The 15,438-nt window shown below is 36.4% G+C and overlaps 1 protein-coding gene across 1 annotated transcript in view; it reads left to right on the top strand.

The window, feature by feature from the left end:
- PRKD1 (protein kinase D1) overlaps nt 1-15,438 on the top strand; it is a 1,412,470-nt gene that overhangs the window by 321,622 nt on the left and 1,075,410 nt on the right. The gene's annotated exons all lie outside the window — the stretch shown is intronic.

Raw genomic sequence — 15,438 nt, 5'->3', positions numbered from 1 at the left:
TACATCTCCAAAGAAGGAAAACCGATTTTGCCATCTAATTTGTTTAGATATGCAGCTTTGTTGAGCCATGGGCAGTGCCATGTCTCAACAGGGGGGATGGTACAGTTAGTGAACCGAGTGTTCACAGCATATGGATTTACAAACTACACAAAAAATTTTTGTGCAGCATGCCATATTTGTAACAAGCATCATGCACAAGGGGCATTGAAGCCTAAGCAAGGGAGTTTCCCAACACCACCGTACCCATTCCATACTATCTGTATGGATTTCATAGAACTGAACAAATGCGAAAATAAGAAGTATTGTCTTGTCATTATAGATATGTTTTTCAAATGGATGGAAGCTTTTCCGACCAAAAATTCAGATGCAGCTACTGTTGCAAAATGTCCTTGTTAAAGAAATTATTCCTAGATTTGGCATACCAGAAAAGATCTACAGTGACAATGGCACACACTTTGTGAATCAAACTATACAACAGTTGAGCTGATATTTCGGAATTTCCTTAAAGAACCATTGTGCATACCACCCACATTCTGCAGAACTAGTAGAGAGGCATAATGGGGTTTTGAAAAACAAACTTAGGAAGTTAATTAGTGAGACACAAAAGAACTGGGTGCACTGCCTGCCTCTGGCATTGTTGAGCATGAGAACTGTTCTGAATGCAAAGGGGTTAACTCCTTTTGAAAAATTATTTGGGAGGGCATATTATATACCTCAATGGAAACCTCTCATGCCTGCAGACCAGGAGGCCGACAGTTCACTCGCAGAATACATGAGATGACTTTTAAGTAATAAACAACTTTTTCAGTTAAATTCTGTTTCAGATAAAGATCAAACCAGACCATCGGAAGCAGCAGTAGTCCCAGGCACGTGGGTCTTGGTGAAAACCATCAAGAGGACGAATTGGACATCACCGAAGTGGGAAGGGCCATACCAAGTGCTACTGTCAACACCTACTGCAGTCAAGATCGCAGAGCGAGTGTCCTGGATTCATCTGACACACTGCAAATTGGTTAAAAACTTTGAACCGGACAAAAAACTTGTTACTGTTACACAAGAACAAAATGATCAGATACGGAGCAAATAGAAATACAGAACAACCTCAGAAGTATTGCATGATCATTCTGTTGGCCATACTGATAACATTAATCTTTTTGCTGTGGCCTTTCCTTTTTCCAGCCACACGATCTGAACTGAATAAACGAGATACGTTACTCATAGACTGGCATTCGAACTTTAACACTTACCAAGCAATTAAATATGTGTATGCTGAAACTTTCAATGTTTTGAATTGCTGAATTTGCACAGCTATACCAACAGCATACGGGGGATTGTTAATGACTGCTGCCCCCCTAGGGGTCAATGAGACCTGGGAAAATTTGATTTTTGATACTACAACTGTGAAATCACAAGACAAAATAGCATTGTACCTGCCTGTTACACAAAAGGGAATTGTATGTTTTTACAAAAATTATACTGTTCAGGTGGGTTGGAGCAATTGTAATGTGACTGTTCCTTACAAATGTTATATTAAAGCTAATAATGCAGGTTATATTTGTGATACAAACTATGACTCATATTTTGAATTAATGCACACAATGGTTGATGAAGTACAATGTAATCCTGTTCTTTTTAAACAACTATCTATCATTGATAAGAAAATGTTTCATGCAGGGCAAGTATATATTAATACTAAAGTAGAGAATTGTTATTTTGTGTGTGGGGAAAAAGGCATACAAATGGTTACCTAAGAATTGGTCCGGCAGTTGTTTTTTGGGTTACCTGGTTCCAGCCATACGACACACTGCAGTTTTGCCTCAGGGAAGAATTTGAAATGTCAGAGAGGTCACCAAGAAACCTGGAAATCCAATCAAGAGACCTGAAAATCCAATGGGACAAATTGAAGCAGGCTGGAGAAACCATAACTCCCTGAAAAACAAAGATAAACTGACACACATGGACTTGAGGGACACTATTATATCGTGGGCAGGTATAGCCCCTGCATATGGCACAGTGAAATCAATTTGGGAGCTGAGAAAACTGTCCAAACTTCCCGAAGTAATGAGCAATGCAACTTTTTCTGCTCTCGAATTAGTAACTGATGAACTGAACGCTATGAGAACTGTGGTGCTTCAAAACCGCATGGCTCTCGACTTCACCCTAGTGGCGAAAGGTGGTACGTGTGCTTTAATAAAAGAAGAGTGCTGTTTGTATATACCTGACAATCAGCATGAGATAAACAACCATCTTGAGGTGATTTAGCAAGTGTCGGCCATGACCAAACCAGGCCCAAACCCACTGATGGATTTTTTCCAGAATTTGTTTGGGGGGGTGGGGTAGCATCTTAATGAACATCCTGATTGCCATTTGTGTGGGATTACTCCTATTAGGAGTATGTGTTTGTTGTGGTATTCCCTGCATGAAATGATTAAGCAAAGATTTTATAGACATGTCAGTTTCTGAGACTTTGTATCAAAGTACTGAAATTGAAGAACTGTTGAAAAATGAAACACTTTCATAAGTTTAAACTGAATGACTCTCTTAACTGCAAATTCTGAACAGAAAGAGGTTAGGAGAAGAAGCAACTGTTTATGCTTTTAAAAATAGAATAAAAAGTATTAACGGGGGAAATGTTAGAAAAATATGTATTAATGTATATGTTTAGTGCTTATTAGAAGCTAAAAGGGTTAATACATTTCATTCTATTTTATGTACAGCTTAATTCTGTATGAAATTACAAGATGCTTTTCAAACTGCAGTATGCTTTCTGAAACTGCAAGATGCTCTCTGACCTAGTATTTGCTAGCACAGCAAAATTTATGTTTATGCCTTTTGGAAATTTACTGAGAAGCAGGTGATTATCTGCTAGGTCAGAAAAATAATGAATAGAACAATACTGTTTTCTATAATGTTATTGAATTTGAACAATCAGCTCTGTTCATGTTATGAGAACATGCACAGCTGCAGAAAAAATAGACAAAGTTAAATAAAGACTGCTTGAAGAAATGAATTATAATCTGTACTTGCTTTGTGCTCGAATTAGCCATAGTACCTTGAATGGTAACATTACATAGTGAGAAGTTGTATCTGACCGGTGGTCATCACGGCCACGTTGTTCTTCTTAGGAAGTTTTTTTTTTTTGTAAACTTGATATGTCAGCAGAAAATCATGGACAAACAGCTGCTATGAAATAATATTGAAAGAACTTGTGATTTATTATGTCAGCTTAGTAGGCAATGTCTTGTAAGAAATGTATAAGAATAGCTTCACTTCCTGATTCTAGTTAGACAAACTCTGTATTAGCACGTTTTTGTCTCCTTGCTTCAAGATTAAAGTGCCTTAACCTGAACCTGCCGTGTGTTGATCTTTTTGAAGTTGTTTTCCCTTTGACACCTACAAAAGACAATATTATTTACTTGCCTTAAAGAATTATTTTAGGATAAAGCATTATGAATATATCTTTAAATCTGGGAATACCCAGACCACTATAGCTTAACTGGAGCTTAAGACAGGGACAGCGTTCCTTCCCTTATTCCAATCCCAGATGTAATGTTTTGCTAACATCCAGATTTTGGACAACCAGAGTAGTGAACAACTTTTTTTTCAAGTATCAGTGTTACCCAGTTCTGTTGCTCATCTAGCAATTTACTCATTGAATTACATGTGCATTGACAGTTGAAGATTTAATTTTGGTTTTCATTATGTGGAATATAGTTGAAATCCTTATAAAGGTCAGGATGAGCAGTGGGCACTGTAATTCCTTCCGTGTGTATCTCTGTCACCTCTTCAAAGAATGCTACAAGATCCAGTGACACCATCTACTCTTAACAAAGTCATATTGTTCTATATTTAACAGCGGTAGGTCACCTGTGATTTTTTTCTTTTTCTGGATAATCATTATTATGACTGTTCATGATTTTACACAGAATACTAGTAAAGTTGAGAGGATGTAAATTGTTTATGTATGTGTGGGCTGACATAACCCCATCTTGGTGACATGATACTACTACAGCCTGTTGACATTGGTCAGGAATATGTCCATATGTTAGCACTTGATTTGCATACTTTACAGTAGTTTAGTTAGGTTTCCTTGACTCTTTATAGGAAGCCAAGAGGCATGTTTATTTAGCTTTACTATGGGACCAATGACAGCAGACCATTTGCAGGCACAGTATAGGTGAAGAGATTCACAAAAAGGTAAAACAGTACTAATACCGAAACATGGGTAATTACAAAAGGTAGTGAGTCTCACAGACAATTGAAACAATGAGCAAATATTAACGGGGTAAAAAAAAAATGTAAATTAATTTTAGTATTAAATATGTGAGTTAAGCAACTGGTGAGAACAGACTGTAAAAAGTAGACGTAATGTAGATGAGGGAGGAGTTAAATGGTGTGTCCAGTGTAAAAACCCATGCAGTCAGATTTTTTGATGGACGTGTCTTTTGAGTAGTGCTCTGAAATTGGGGAAAGAGGAGATTTCTTTTAGGTGAAAGGGGAGGGATTGCCAGAGTAGGAGTGTAAGAATGGAATAGGAGCAGTCAGTCACAGTACAGTTTAGTTTGGGTGTCTGGAGGGACGGAGTTATTCGGAAGTAGTTGAAGAGATTGTAAGGGTGGTATTATTATAGAGTTTGGTAAGGTCAGGTGGCACGATGCCAGCCTAATCCTATGGGATAAGCTTGTACAGGCTCCATGGTCATTAGCCTAGTACACACCTATGAATCTATGAGGCAGGAAGGCACGTGGCTGAAATAGTTTGAAAACAAGAGACCCTAGGAGTAGGTCTACTGTCTAGGAGAGTAGGAGCTACCTGACTTTGTAGAGGGTAGTACAGGTGTGCTCATAAGGGTGTGTTGGAAATAAATTGTCAGATTTTGTTTCCAATAGACTATAGAGTGGATGTTTTTAGAGGCTGTAGCTATGAAGGGGAGCAAGTATTCAAACTGAGTAAGGAGGAGACTTTTGCCAATTACAGCTCAAAAGGGACATATTTTCCAGGACCAGAATAAAACAGAACTGATCTTTTTCCTAGTATTGTCAGTGTGATTATGGAAGTTAAGTGACTTATCCAGGCATAAACCTAGGTATTTAAAGGATGTGGTTGTTTTTATTCAAGTATCATTGACATTTGCAATGTTGGGAGTTTTAGGAAGTCTTTTCAGCTTTTGTGAGGCTGTAAATACCAATTTGTTTTTATTTTGAGGGATATAAGAGTAGCTTATGTTTGTTTAGTCAAGAATTAAGAGGTGAAGATCAGACTGAAGTGGTGTTAAATAGCTTAATGTGAAAGACTGGATCAAAGGATAAACATCATCTGCATAAAGAGTGATAAGATGAGGGAGGTCAGAGGTAGTTTGTTGATAAAGACTGAAAAGAACAGTGGGGTGAGTATGAAGCCCTGGGACACTCCTTTGGTAAGAGGTGCTGGAGTTGATGGGCATGAGCCAGTTTTGACTCAAATATTCCTATTGGATAAAATGTCTTGGAACCAGGTGACAATGCAGGAGCCAATCCAATTTTTGGAGGGAGTGAAGAAGCAGGATGTGATCAATAAGATTAAAAGCTCTGCCAAGTCAATGAAAAAAGGTCCAGAAAGGTTTCCTTTATCCATGTGGAGAAGGATCTCACCTCAAATTGACCATAGTGCTGTCATTGTGCACCAGCCAGCCCAGAATCCATGGTGTTTAAGAATTAGTTGGTTGTACTATTAGATGTAAGCAGACAGTTAGTAGTAGTGCTGGGAGGATGCAAACAGGCAGAAGTTGGATACATTTTCTGTCTGAGGTTGCCTGGTAAGGGGTTTGACAACATCCATTTTCCATATGTGTGGTAGAGTGTGCTGAGTTGTGTAAATATGGAGAGGAGGAGTGATAAGGAAGTAACAGTGGAGTAGGTTATCTGCACCACCGGGTGCATCCAGGGTTATGTTTTCTAGTAGGGGATCAGGCTTGTTATGAGTAATTTTCTTAAAATAGAAGATGGGGGTTAAACGTAGAGGGATGGGTGTGTTGGGAGAGAGGTAGAGCTATTTATACTAAGTAAGTGGCTAGATTCATTGATAGAGTCAGAGGTTGAGAGTCAGCCTTGTGAAGTCTGGATGGTGATAGGAGAGGAGGTCGAATTTGTGGATTTTCAGCCTGTAAGAAGATTTACATCTTGCCAGCCATGTTTGGGTTTACCTAGCAGAGGAAGGTGTTTGTGTTTGAAATAGATATTTTTTGTTTATGAGTATTGCTTGCGTAACTACAGAGAGAAGTAAAGGCTCAATGTTTTTCTAGTGAGAGGTTTTGTCCTCAAGTTTGAGTAGAGCTTTCATTTCAGTTATTAGCCAGGGGATTTTGTTATATTTGAAAAGGTGTAATGCTACAGAAAGGAATTTGTCTTGAATGTAAAAGAGATGTAAGATCTGTTTCATCTGAGTTGGGGTTCTATAATTTAGTAATAGAAGACCAGACAATACTTGCTAGGTGCATTTTGAAGTTTTCCTTATTGGTGGTGGTCGTGTGTCAATAGGTAACTAGTTTGGGAAGGAGTTTAGGTGACTGATGATTTGGAAGGTTATCGGGGAGTGGTCACTGAATTAGGATGGAAGAATGGATATTTTGGAGATAATGGTAGAGCTGTTTGTTATTATCAGGTCCAGGAGGAAGTGGGTGTTGGTTAGAAGATGTGAGCAAGTACTGCCATTGACTAACTGCATATGTTTGATATTGGCTAGGAATGCAGCAAGCTTATTTCCCTGGGGACTAAGGTGGTATAGATTAAAATAATTTAGAATATTTTTTTAAATTCTGGAAAGCTGAAGTGATAATAATGTTAAGGGGTTTAAATTTCTTATGAAAGGCTGGAGAAAGAACATAAGTCTGGTACTATAGAAGCTGAGCCTCTTAATTTTGCAGCAAAAGTTATCACTTCTATAGCTGTGTAAGGAATGTCTCACCTTATCTGTACACTACTTTCACACATGACTGCTTTTAAAATCAGCATAAAAGGTTTTCAGCGCATTTTCTGTTTCCTGTTGCTGAGTGGTGACTTCATTATTCACAGATAACATCTTTCATTGACATTTTTTATTTTCACTTTTCTAATATAAATAGTAATGCTAATAATAGCCTTATTATATTCATCCTTTGAGATCATGCAGAATTTGTAGTTAGATCTGGAAGATGTGATAGTAAAAAATTAAACAGTTATTGCAGACTTGCTATATGACTAGCACAATTTTTAAAAACTGAGGAGTAACTTTTTTTTGTTGCACATCTTTTTAATTTAGTGATTCCATCATACCTCTCAACCTCTTAGCACAATAAATCTAAACAAAGCCTAAAGCAATGGGAGGACACAGGCACAAAAATAGAGACAGACTTTGAATATTGCTCTTATATACTTAGAAAATTGCTATGATAAAAATTATTTAACATGCATTTTTCTGGGGGGTATGAAGTCTGAAACTCAAGTTATGTCACTATTTAGTGACTTCACTCCTCAGTGATTTGCCTTAAAACCACTGACTTTGAGGAACAGACCAAAAATATTTGCCAAAAATCTGGACATTCTGTGAAAATGTGGACATTTGAGACATATGGATTCCATAAAGGAAATTTTGTTGCATTTACATGTTTAGTCACATCTCAGAACTGCATGTCCATGGACATAGAACTTAATTTCACAGAATATGTTGAGTGTATCTTAAGCAAATATATTTGTGTTAATCTCTCTGCTTCTTTCTTAATGTTCCAATTTGTTTTTTGTTCTTGTCCCAACTCTTTGTATTTGCACCTTATTCAGCCAAACTGCAAAACAACATGGAAAAACCCTTCCTACAACATAATAAACTAGTCACAAACAGCTTCTACCCTCTCGACTCCCAGGTCTAAACTACACTGTATCAAATATACATTTTCATCTATGGCTCCCTCTCAAAAGACCTCCGTGACTATTCCTGTTTCAGTGTGGAACTAAAAAGCTTCCTGCTAAAACAAGCCCAGTGTACTTGCCTCACAAAAAGCCTTATCACCTAATCTTTTCTATATCCCTTTTGACCACCAGGGCTCTGTTCCAACTACCTTCCTCCCTTTGGCTTGTTTGTAATGTATATAATATACATGTCATTTCTGGCTTGCTGTTTAACACTACTTGTAGTCTTATCCTTTTCTGTAGTTGCATAATATTTACTCCACATGATCCTCCTTCTGATCTGTATGTCTTACTCTACATTTAAACTTTCAACTATTACAATGTATTTAACCATCCTCTTTTTTGTAATATCTGTGAAAGCTTTCACCAGGGTTGTGCCTGAAATTCAATAGTTGTGATCAGCGCACTAACCTGGAAAACAAATACAAATAAAATAAATAAATACCTGAGCAGTCTTCTATTTTATGGAGAATGATGCAAGTAGAATGAGTCAGAACTAAGATATGAGTTCAGGAAGAGAAATGACACAGGTTTTTTATAATCAAACTAAGATGAAGGAGGATAGTGGGAACTTAGTTATTTTAGGAATTTTTAGGTAGGAGTGGGTCTGCTGCTTTAGTGGAGATGGGTTTAATATGGAAAGTGACATTACAGAGGAAACTGGAATAAGTTAAATGTTGGAATAATATACTGTGTTGAGAATAGCTGGAAGAAGTTGAGAAGAAATCTTAAGATGGAATGGGATGAATAAAGTGGAGATAGTTCACGGGTTTGTAGGCTTATAGGTGTGTACTAAGCTAATGATCACAAGTGCCTTTTTAAGCTATGCATCCTAAATTTCAGACAAGTTCTGTTATCCTCAGTAAGTTTAAGCAGGAGCTTGGGAGATGAAACATTTACAAGTAGGGGCCGGAGAGATGAACCATTTACAGGCAGACCATGTCCATTAGAGACATAGGTGCCAAATGAGGGATGAATTTCCTGTTCCCCATCCGATTGTCCAAGTTCTACTTGAAATGGGTTATGGAGGAACTGTGCTTCACATGGATGGGGAGTGAGTTTCTTTTAGATAATTAAAGGAGTGAAAAAGAGATGCAATTGTTTTGGCCCAAATGTTGCTGGATATCTACCCAATGGTTTGGAATTGTCTACCAATACTTCTTATTTTACTTGCAGTACGTAAGTCTGGCTGTTTTAATAACTGTTCTTGTTTTTAGAGTTTGAAAAACATAAAAAGGGGCATTGAGCATAGATTTTCATTTGTAACAAGATTACCTGTTTCATGGATTTGAGTTTTTGTTTGTGTTCTGAGGTAGATAAGGGTGATGCTTTCCCCTAATTATTTGTTTTTGATTGGATTAACTGATTCCTTGATGGAGAAGAAGGAAGAGTCTAAGAAATGGATTCCCCACTTGTTAATCTAGGGAACTGATGTTTCTAGGGTCAATATGCATCAGTGATCTAGGGGATATTTTTTCAAGTTAAAGGACAGGATGAGGTAAAAGGGGAATTATCAGAAAGCAAGTTTGTTAGGACTTGGATGAAGAGGCACCTTTGTGGAGAATTTGTAAGCAAGGGATCAAGAAGATAATAGTGATGGGATGGATTAGATTGAGTGATGGAAGAGAAAGGATGAATGAGGTTGAATTAGTTGATGATTTGTTCATGTCTGATATGATTTTAGAAAAAAAAACGAGTATGAGAAACTTTCACCATATAGTAAAACGTTTCATTTATTAAACAAAGGAAAGCAGGAATCATGGACCTGCTTGAACTTATGTAAGGTGGAAAGTGCAGGTTGGTAGACTATGGCTTTATAAATTATGGTTTGTATACATAGGTGGGCTTTTGCAGTTATTCCATTTGGGACAGTTTCAGTAAGTCACATAAGACTATAAACCAGACAAAAAGCGTGTATGCTGTGTACTCAAATAAGGATGAACCCAGAACAGAAAACACAGGCAAAATACCACAATTGTAAATTTAATAAAAAATTAGTTGAGCTCTTTTGTTTCAAACAATAACGAGACTTTATCAGAACAAGTTAAACAAGCATACATTGCTCTTTTAAATATCAAAGCCAACCAATCAAATCCTTCTATCCATTTAAAGTTATACATCATTTATTGAGCTCATTATCTAAAAACAAATTAATTATACAAAAACATGTCAAGTGTATATGTGTGTGTGTGTGTGTGTGTGTGTGTGTGTGTGTGTGTGTGTGTGTGTGTGTACCCACACAGACACACACGCACACACACACACACACACACACACACACACACACACACAGGCACACACACACACACACACACACACACACACACACACACACACACACACACAGATATATATATTAAAAATTACTAAATAAACACCATTGATAATAAAAAAATAATGACTTATTTGTAAAATAAATTCATTCAATCAATTATAGCTTGGCTGCCCTATGTTTCAAAGCAGAATTCATGGATAAGTTATCATTCAGACCTGGGGAAATGCTTACATTCAGTTTTAGCTGCCAAAAAAGTTATCTGCATGCAAGCATTGTTTCCAACTGTCTACCCCTGGGTGGCAGATTTACTTAGTCTACAATACTTAAACTTAAACTTAGTAAAATGTGTACACATTATACTATGTTTATACAATACAGTTTTGCTATTTTTTGTGGTAACATCATAAATATTCTCATATATTATTTTTATTAAAAATCCTTTCTGTCTTTCCAATATAGAAACCTGGAAAAGTTGGCACTGTGCTGAACAAACCAAAGATTTACTAAGACAGTTACCGTCCTTAAGGTGTACCTCATATGTTTGTTCACCTCCCACTTTCAAGGTTTCACCTTCATAAATATATAAACAGTAGGAATAAGAAACACATTTTCTGGTCCCTTTTAATCTATTTTCCAAAGAGTAAAATACCCTGGTGTCATTTTTAAAAATGCTTTTTTTTAATTTCTAGCATTTTTGAATAGAAAAAATGTAATATTCAAAAAGCAGGAGACCAGGATCCAATCCACACAAACAACGTTTATTGAGCGTTTTCGTCTCTTGAATAGAAACTTCTCCAGAATAGCACAGCATATTATCCAACAGCCTTATATATGCTATTCCAACAAATTAGTCATCATCATTAACTAATTAATGTCCTGAAAGGACCTAAAAAACTTTTAAAGAGCAACACATATATATATATATGGCACTCACAGTAAAAAAGAAGAAAAAATGTGATTGAAAGTATATATGTATTTGTTGTTTATTAGCATCCTACCTAATAGTGAGCTCTGTTCTCAGGCTCAAGGCACAATTTCTTATATGACAGTCATCGATACCTAGTATTAGGGTAGGATGCTAATAAACAACAAATACATATATACTTTCAATCGCATTTTTTCTTCTTTTTTACTGTGAGTGCCATATATATATATATATATATATGTTTGTGTTGCTCTTTAAATGTTTCTATGTCCTTTCAGGGCATTATTTTATTAATTAATTAATGATGACGACTAATTTGTTGGAATAGCATATATAAGGCTGTTGGGTAATATGCTGTGTTATTCTGAAGAAGTTTCTATTCAAGAGACGAAAGCACTCAATAAACATTGTTTGTGTGGATTGGATCCAGGTCTCCTGCTTTTTGGATATTATCGTTTGTGTGAAGCCTTGTTTTCGTTGTATAGAAAAATAGTTTTTTCATCCACTGTTGAAAAAAATAGCAGAATTCATTTTAAAAATATTCCAATTTTTCTCCATTATATTTCTAATTGTTTCAGCAGCTGCATTGTGTTCAACCACAGAAACCCTTTCATAGACACCTTCAGGGTGGTTGTCAAAGGGGTTTGTATTGAATACTCTATTTTTAACCACTTTAAGGGTAACTTCTTTAATTAGTGTCATGGGGTAACCTCATTCCAAAAACATTTGTATAGTTGTGGGATTTCATAAATGAATGTTTCACTATCAGAAGTCATCCGTGTGAGGCATATACAGTGCCCCATAATAAGGCTTATTTTACATTTAAAAGACTGATGACTAATGAAACACAAATACACATTACTTAAGTGGGTTTTCTGTAGCTGTTTGACTGAAAATCTTTTTGTCCATTAGTAATAACTGTATCAAGAAAACTGATCTTCTGTTTATCATACTGATTACTGAACTCTAAAAACCCAGCATAATGGACAAATTTGGACACAAAATCCTCTAATATTTTTTTCTGATCCCTTCCATAAAATAAAGATGTTATCAATAAACTGCAAATATAATTTGCAACACTTATAAAGATCTAATTTGAAAATATATTCCATTTTCCGGTGGGTCAATACTAAATTAGCATATACCGGGATGCAGGCTGTGCCCATTGTTACTCTTTTGTGTTGTTTAAAAATTTCCCCTCCATAGTAGACAATGTTTTTGTCAAAAATGAGTTCAATAAAATCCATAATAAGGAAGATTTTGCTACCTTTTAAAAAAATAACATCTTAACAAGCTCTCTTGGAAAAACTGTAAATCCTTCCATCTTAGGTATACTACAACAAAAGGTTCTTTACCTCAGTGGTGATTAACACTGAATCTTCATCCCATAAATCATGACTTAACCTGCAAAGAAAACCCCAGGAATTCCTTATTTGATGAGAGGAAATTGGAATTCCTTATTTGATGAGGGGAGTTTGAATATGAAGGCTTAAGTGTACAATCTATGAATACAGGGATAGATTAAAGACCCCCCTTTCAGCTGCAATGGGTCTTAATGGGTCATATATATATATTTTTTGTTTTGTTTGACTAGTAGCAAGGAGTGTTCCATTTTTTTATTAAAGGGATGGTTACATTTATGGCATGAGAATGTGAAGTTACAAAAAAAACCCTCTTGTTTAGGGCAGGTCTCTACTAGTCAGAGGATAGCTCTGATCTGAACAAACCTGGCTTCAAGGGATACAGTTTTTGGTAAGTATGCTTCTGTAGATAATGTGAGTAATTGTGGATCCCTTTGGTGATAATTAAATGAAGTAATTCAAAAAAGGAATGTGAGCAACTGTTATTTGCTTTTGTTGATGAGTGAACAGGAGAGACTCAGAAGTAGTTAGATGGAGGAAGGTGCTGGAGCCTGAATAATAGCCATATCACCATAATTTAGGAAGTGAAGAAGTAGAAGGCATAGTTCAAGTAAAAGTAGATTCAAAATGCCTGTTATAAGGCTCTATATGTGGTTATTATAGGGAGAAGATATAAATGCTAATAGGTTCATACTAAGCTGTCTTGTGGTTTATTTTATGTCTAGCCAATTTCACTTTCAAAGGTGAGAATCAGCCCTGCACCCTGTGATTGTAAGGTAAACACCTTAACCATTGCCACCAGCCACCAACCCCTTAATGTACAGACTTCTTGCTCTGGATAGGAATCAAACCTGGGTCAATTGCTTGGAAGGTAGCTGCATTCACCACTATATTACCAATGCAGTTTTCTGTTTTGGGTAGATGTGGTATTTATTTTTTGATTAAGGTGATATCTTAAAATGGAAGGTTGTACTGAGATGTAAGAGCTGTGAATGAAATAGAGGTAAGCTTGGTGGAATGTTAAACTTAACTACTCTAATGAAACTGGATTTGCAGTGGATGTAAATGGAAATGAGAGGAAGTAAGGTTTGGGGTATGTGGTAAGTGACTTTGAGCTACTGGAAGGCGTAGAAGAAGAACTGTAGTGCTGAAGAGTTTCACAGATATGGTAGAAACTTTATCTGTCATTTTGGAAATAAAAGATGTGATGGTAAAGGGAGTCATTGAAATAGTCCTGAGAAGGAATACAAAGGATTAGTGTTATTAAATGTTGAAAATAATGCAAACAACATTATAATTATCAGACTTTGAGGAGAAAAGTATAAAAAATGGGAAGGGTAATAAATTAAAAGAATGAGAGGTGGGAGTAAATGAGAAGTATTACTTAATGAGGGGGAATAGACAATTTTCATCCTTGTCAATTCCGCTCTCAAGTGAAATGGCATAGAAAGCCAAAAAAGTTATCCAGCTTGATTAAAATTCTCTTAGGAACAAAATAAAGAAAATTAGTTGACAAAGAGAAGGAATAAAAACAATATTATGATTGGTAGTAAGCAATGGAAGAAAAAGAAGGAAAAAAAAAACTTGCCTGTAAGATATTCAACTTAATAAAGGCAAAGATGGAATAGGGAGAAACTGCTACAAAAACTAATGAATGCTGAAATGAATGAAGACAATATGTAAGTAAGTTTTAAAGGAGTGTTGCTAGAAAAGTGATTTGTATAAGTAAGTAAATGGTGTTGTATCTAGTAGGTTACATACAAGTATCTTTAAATTTCTAGCTAAAACATACTTTGGGGAAGAAAATATTGTACAAGCAAAATCTTTATCAGTTTAATTGAAGGTTTTAATTAAGATCTTGTGTGATGTTCCTTTGGGAATATGAAAAGTGGTAGTGTTAAGGCAAGAATGGGGAACTAGCAGTAGTTGTTGTTCAAGAAATGCATTGTCCTCAGCAGTGCCGACTGGTGCATGCAGATTTTTAAGTTGAAGACTGGGCATGCAGATTTTTAAATGCAAGCAGCAAATGTTGTACCAAAGTAACAGCTGTAGTGCTAGTAATGAAGTATAAAATGTAGAAATGATAAATCAGGCAGATCATCCAATTAAGTGCATTGACAAAACTGAATATTGTAATAGGCTAATAAGAGTTCGTAGCAAAAATGTAATGATCTGTATAGAAATGCTTTACTGTTACAAGAGTAAATCATGGGGTTTTAAGTAAAAAAAGAAAACAGCGTCTGCACTGTCATATCAAAATTAGTTGTAGAAAGTGATGTATATCACATCTAAGATCTGTAACAGTCTTAAAAATAGTCTGAAGTAAGGCTGAGCAGCTAATTTCTGCTTGCTCTTAGGCTGTGGCTGTACTGCTAATAAAAACACAACAGTTACAGACTGTTTCATGTACTAAGAAATATGTTGCTTTGAGTGGGAATGTAAAATGACATGTCACTTAAAAGCGTATAGGGATATGACTGAAAAGGGCTATAAATTTACGAACCCAGTCAATGTAGTAAAATCATAGACATTTATGCCCCCCCCCCCCCACACACACACACACACACACTGTTAAATTCGAACAGTCCATGGATATGCATGCATTAGATACAAAAACATATAATCATTATTATTACCTATTTCCAAAATGGTTGTACAGTAGTGCGACCCCCACCACTGGCCCAGTAATCAAGGAGCCTCAATCCTCACCTCTGGTAAATGTGGGGGAAGTACACACTGGGAGGATGACAAGTACACACACAGTAAAGTGCAATTTCCCTTAAGAGCACAAAGAGACCACAGTCAGTCTGAGGTTGGTTTCTCCCTCTTTCTCCAGATCTCCACTAAGACTCCCCACTGGCACAGCTATAGAGTTGATATCTTAGCTGTGTGGCCAAGCCAAGCCAAGACCTCCAGCACCCTCTCTGTACTACCAGTGCTTCATGTCCCTGCCCAAGC

This window comes from Protopterus annectens, chromosome 6.part0 (genome assembly GCF_019279795.1).
Source record: "Protopterus annectens isolate FY-2018-M chromosome 6.part0, PAN1.0, whole genome shotgun sequence".
In the NCBI taxonomy this organism is placed as follows: Eukaryota; Metazoa; Chordata; order Ceratodontiformes; family Protopteridae; genus Protopterus; species Protopterus annectens.
This window is presented reverse-complemented; position numbering and strand designations above follow the sequence as displayed.